A 6,051-nucleotide genomic window follows, 5' to 3' on the forward strand; every position below is an offset into this window, starting at 1 on the left:
GTATAGTGACTTTGTGGATACAATATTTTGGATTCCAAACAGTGGATGCGTGTTCTAGATGAGATCTAACAAAAGAGTTATACAGAATATAATAAGGACGGAATGTCTAGAATTCTTTACCTAGCATCTTATAGGCCTTATTTGTGATGTTATCAATATGACCCAAAAAAAACTTTATCGTCAATAATTATGCCCAGATCATTCACCTCAGTCACTCTATTGAAACTGTAACCATTGATGTTGTAATTATAAATAATTGGATTTGATTTTTTTGTAAATGTAATTACTAATCTTTTTTGCGGTATTTAAATATATTGTGATACAATCACAGTAAGCGGTTAGTCTGTTTAAATCGTTTTGTAAAAGAGTAGAATACATCAACTGTACCTATTTTTATAAAAAATTTCTTATCATCTGCATAATACAATAAAACTTTTGAATTTTGAAAAATTTGATCAACATCATTAATTAAAATATTTATATTCTGATTCTCATTCATTCGTGCAAGTGCTCCGCGGTATTTGTGTAATTTGAATTGATGCAAATACTGTTTATTCTAGTAAAGTTGTAACTCAATTTGATTTTTCCAGCCATTGGCAAAAAAATCAGAATGCTTGCAGCCAATGTTGCTTATCAGTTATGACACAAGAATCTTATTGAAGATTTTGTTGGAATTCTTTTGCACATCGTATTTTCTTTGATTAACGCGAGTGTTATACATTTAAATAAAACACTTTTAAATGATTAAAACGCGTGTAATTGTAACTGTGTTTTTACATTAGATTTTTGTGTAAACGCAACATTTTTATTTTTATTTTAGTTAACCCGACGTTTCAAGACCTTTCCAGATCTAGTTTTCAGGGGGACTCTTTACGAAAAAATGTAATGTAAAATACTGTTACAATTACACGTATTTTAATCCTTTAACAGTGTTTTATTTAAATGGAATACTCAATCAATCAATTGTCGAACTAGTTGGTTATCGGATTAACTATTCCTAAAATCACAATCAAACTCTATATGCACACATCTTCTAATAATTCTAGAAAACTCTTTTAAATAGTAAAAAAATCATTACTTTTGTACAAAATGCGATGTAAGGAATATATTTGGCATATTTTTCACACCTTGTGTATTATCCTTGCATTATATACGTCGTAGGTATATTGTCAAAGCCGTGGTATTACAATTTCACTAGTGATATTATAAAAAAACAGTAGATTGTCAATCGACTTCATTTCTTAAATTCAACGGCCTGGTTTTAGTGACATTGTAATGTCACATTCTTTAGTTAAAATATTTTGAATAAATAATAAGTAAAATGAAGTCTCCATATATTCATTTACTTACTTTATTCACTAAGGTAGTCTCTTAAACTGTTCAAGTTTATATATAAGTATATACAAGTATATTATTATTAGTATATATATATGCATTACTGCCGGGCAAGTTTTTGTTTTAGCTTCAAGTACTGAGGCCAGTTGCCTGGTCAAATTTAATTAAGAAAAATTTGTGATCATTTAAATCAAACACATAATGTAATGATTACAAATACATCGAGACATGGAATATATGTTATAATGTTCCCAGCGGGTATATCATAGAGTGACCGCTCGACGAGTGATAATATTATGAATTTCGAATTATGATTTGTCTTTCAATCGACGCGGGCAACGGGCGCTCCCCTCTCGCAGCGGGGCGCGGGAGTGGAGTCACCGTTATAATTATTTATGGGAGCCTACTCTTAACCACATATGCTGCATAACTAAGCCTATTCACCAATCTTTCAATATGCCCTACTACTGCAATTTGGAATCAAGAGTAATGCCAAGAATATAGCAGATTCCACCGGTTCTACCACCTCCGTTTAATAAATTATTCGCATCCACATTTTTGACATTTACCGCAGTAAGTAAATCAACCCGTTGCTAAGCGCCGCCTTTCAGTGACCTAGCAACGTAGTAAGAACTGTCTTTATTAGTGTAGTAGTGTCCAGCCTGGTGCAACTCTCTAATAAACTCGAATATGTATGGCATTGCACTAAAACTAATGGCGGCAAACGCTGTCTCGCTCTAACATATATTTGACTCTTTTGTTTGTTTTGGTTTGTGTGTCATGTGACATGTCATTCATTCAAAATAAAAGTGACTGTTAACAATTCTTATAATTTATTCGTGTATTATGCAGGGTAATGTTCTTAATTATTTATATAATAAATGCGTAAGACTTTCTAAGCTATACCATGTAATAAAAAATGTGTAAACTATGTGGTTTAAAATCTGGCTGGTCAGATGGGAGTAAGAGAATTTTCATAGCTAAATTCTTTTTGGATAAAGAAAGGTAAGCACTTATGAACAAATAATAAGCTAATAAAGAATGATTAAAGTGATTAAAAGCGATAAAGTATTGATTCAATTCATCTAGAATAAAAATTATAATGTTATAATCTATCTGTAGTGTTTGACACCTTTTTATCGATTGTCGATATTTTATTTTAAATTATTATTAAATTTATTTTTATTTATTTCATTTTTATGGTATCTATATTTTTGATTAAAAAGTTTATAACCTTTAAAATCCTTTTTATTATATTATATTGTGGTTATGATACAATACATAAAATTTTGAAAGCCTAAAAATTAGGGTTAACTAACTTCTGCTAATATGTAGGTATTCCGTTATAATTTCAGATTCAGGACCCTCACCCACGACTTTATTGCAACATCTGAAAAACGAATACCAAAGACTGTCTAAACCGAAACTACAACGCAAAACAAAACTATTAATAAAATATTAATTATGTTAATTGTTTTTTCTTTGAGATAACTAAAACGTATCCTTTAGTTTAAACTAGTTAGACTTTGCTTAGGTTAATATTAAAATTAACGAAAGAGAACCTTAAAATTAGATATTGTTTATATTAATTTATATATATATATAATAATAATAATAATTAACTAATATATATTAGTTAATTATCGATGAAATTATGTATTGATTCCAACCCTATATATTTATTATATTGGCAACTCTGATATTACGTCATTAGTTGATTATGTTGGTATCAAGATTTAGTGCAATACAATACAAGCGACATTTCTCATTATTTTGTATGGCACTCCCGTCTCTTGAACGTAGTGTTTAAATTCTCTTTGGTAGTGTCGCTTGGAAAATTGGAACCATTGGTTCTTAATTCCAAACAATACCCTGAGGTAAAAGTAACGAGGTAAAAGTGAATCTCTACGAGCCGTATTTAGTACCTACTTAATTAGAATTACTGATTCTACTTTAATACGTTCGGAGCTCGTAAAAAGCACATACAAGAAACACAACGGCTACACTTTTCAATCAGGTATATTAAAATATCCACAGAAAAGAAAGTGTTAAAAAAAGTTTGTAAGATATCTGGATTATAGGTAGTTATGGTTGAACGTAGTTTTTAAATTCTCTTTGGGTGTGGTCACAAATATGTGGACTAACTATGACACTTCAATAAAAAAATACAATATCATGTCTTAACAGATTCGTCACAATAATGTTGATTCTATAGAAAATTCTTATATCTGAAAAATAATATATTATTTTTCAAAATTCTACTACTCGTAAATGTGTTAACCACTCAATATGGCGTACGGCATGAACTGTTACGATCCCGCTCAACTTTTTGTAAACCTTTGTGTAGAGTGTTCGCATCTATCTGTTCAAAACTATACTTACATTATTCGCCTTCATTCTATTATAAGTTCAAAGGGAAATAGCACTTCCTACAACCAGAAATCGAATGAGGCGTGTTGATATTTTCTTCATTAATTTGATCGACTTACTCGGCTCATTGTGCGTATTTCTAAATGCTTCCGATCGACTTACTCGGTACGCCTTACGTAGCAAGTAAGACAATCGACTAAATGACGAAATCCACACGAACTCATTTGATTTCTTGTTGTATTTTTTATTAGGAAGTGCTATTTTCCATTACACTTATAATATAGAACTTAGATTGAAGGCAAATAATAGCTTTGAACAGATAGATTTAAACACTATATACAGAGGTTTACAAAAAATTGTTGTTGCTTCCGTGAGTTCTTCGATTTATACCTAATATTCGGTAAGTTGCTATTTTTTTTATTAATTATTAGTTGCTTTTGTTACAATACAATTTTATTATATGAGTTTGATTTCAGCCGGCTTGATTTGCTTGTTGCACTACATTAGCAGAGATCATTTAAATATTACCCTGTGAAGTAGAAAAATTTCTACGCTGGCAATGTTTTACGCTTGTCAGAATTGTAATCAGAATGTCAGATGAATTTGACAAATTATTGTAAAAGTCGAAAATTAGTTTTCCAATTAATTTGACAGAATATTCACTCGCCGGTTGAGGCTCTTTGGGTTGAGGGTGATCGCAGAAAAATAATGACAGCTACAAAAAAAGTCTGATTCTGAAGGTAGATAAATGAAACTTGTTTTACTTGATTTCTACTGCAAAAAATAGGAACCTGAGATAACGCTACTTTGTAGATATTGCTTTCCGCCTGTTACACTTTCCACTTGAAACTATAAATAGAGGATATTAATGATAGTCTGACTGCGATTATAAGCACCTTTATTGTATGCCACAAGTGCTAATTAAATATAACTAGTTGAAGAGATGAGAGTGTGCATATGTGTATAAATATGTATTACACACACTACACTAGCATCAATTTTATTGAACAAGATTAAAAATCTAGGATATTGGCATTGTTGCCAGGAGAGGATTGTATGAAACGTGCAGTGATTGATAGATGACGGAGAGGATAAAGGCATGAAAGGCATTTATTTTCTCAAAATTGATTCCTTTAGAATTCTTTTTGATGTCATTTCTTATACTACTATATCTAGTAGTTTCCGAAGCGGTAGTAGTATCCTACTACCGCTTCGGAAACAAATGGCGCTCAGAGAGAGAAGAAGCGGCGCAAGAAACTCTCCCAGCATTCTTTTTTTTGCACTCTTTTCGATAAAAATATACAATATTGTACAGTCATTTCTATCGCTATAAAATAATCACAATCTAGTCCCAGGCTGACCGATCATTTAGATATTCAGCAGTGGAGTAATAGGATTTACGACAGAGCCATTTTTTTATAAAACATTTAAATTTATTTATAGATAATGCCTGAACAGTGGCTGGGACTTTATGGTAGAAGTGTATACATTTACCCTTAAAGCTATTATGTATCTTATGAAGCCTACTAGAATTAGTTACAGGCAATCCCTTATTTCTAGTGTTATAATAATGAAAATCACTATTAAGAGCAAAAAGGTGACGATTTTTGTGAACATATATTAAATTTTCATAAATATACTGACAATGAACAGTCATAATATTTATTTCTTTAAATTTTTCTTTGAGAAACTGTCTACAACCAAGCTGATATATAGCACGAACAGAACTCTCTTTTGCAGAGCAAACACTATATCAATGTCAGCAGCATGACCCCATAGTAATATACCGTACGTCATGATGCTGTGAAAATAACTAAAGTACACTAATCTAGCGGACGCAAAATTCGTGTACTCTCTAATCTTTCTAACTGCATATGCCGCAGAGCTGAGTCTATCTGCTAGATGGGTAATATGTGGACCCCACTGAAGCTTTTTATCTAACGTGATACCCAAGAAGACCGTAGTGTCCACAAGTTCTAATCTCAGGTCATTTATGAGTACGTTGGTTTGTACCTCCGCCTTGTTTGGTGTAATGAACCGTAAACACTTTGTTTTTTTACTGTTTAAGTGCAGATTATTCGTCTCAAACCAACGCACTATCTTTGAGAGTGCATTGCTTACCTCGTCATCAATATCCACACGTCGCTTCACTTTAAAAATAAGTGAAGTATCATCAGCAAACAATACAATCTCATAGCTATCATCTACCACAAACGGTAGTTCGTTAATATATATAAGAAACAAGAAAGGACCGAGAATAGAACCCTGTGGAACACCTATAACCTACCTACCACAGGTTTACCTGAAGACCGTTTGCCATTTACATCGACTATCTGAACTTTTTCG

The 6,051-nt window shown here is 31.7% G+C and overlaps 1 long non-coding RNA gene across 1 annotated transcript; it reads left to right on the forward strand.

Annotated features, from left to right (window-relative positions):
• Positions 1-2,249: 2,249 nt before the first annotated feature.
• Positions 2,250-2,806, forward strand: LOC126967747 (uncharacterized). Its single transcript, XR_007730075.1, has 2 exons — positions 2,250-2,340; positions 2,691-2,806. It is a non-coding gene; the product is annotated as an uncharacterized LOC126967747 (long non-coding RNA).
• Positions 2,807-6,051: the final 3,245 nt, after the last annotated feature.

Source organism: Leptidea sinapis, chromosome 13 (assembly GCF_905404315.1).
Source record: "Leptidea sinapis chromosome 13, ilLepSina1.1, whole genome shotgun sequence".
In the NCBI taxonomy this organism is placed as follows: Eukaryota; Metazoa; Arthropoda; class Insecta; order Lepidoptera; family Pieridae; genus Leptidea; species Leptidea sinapis.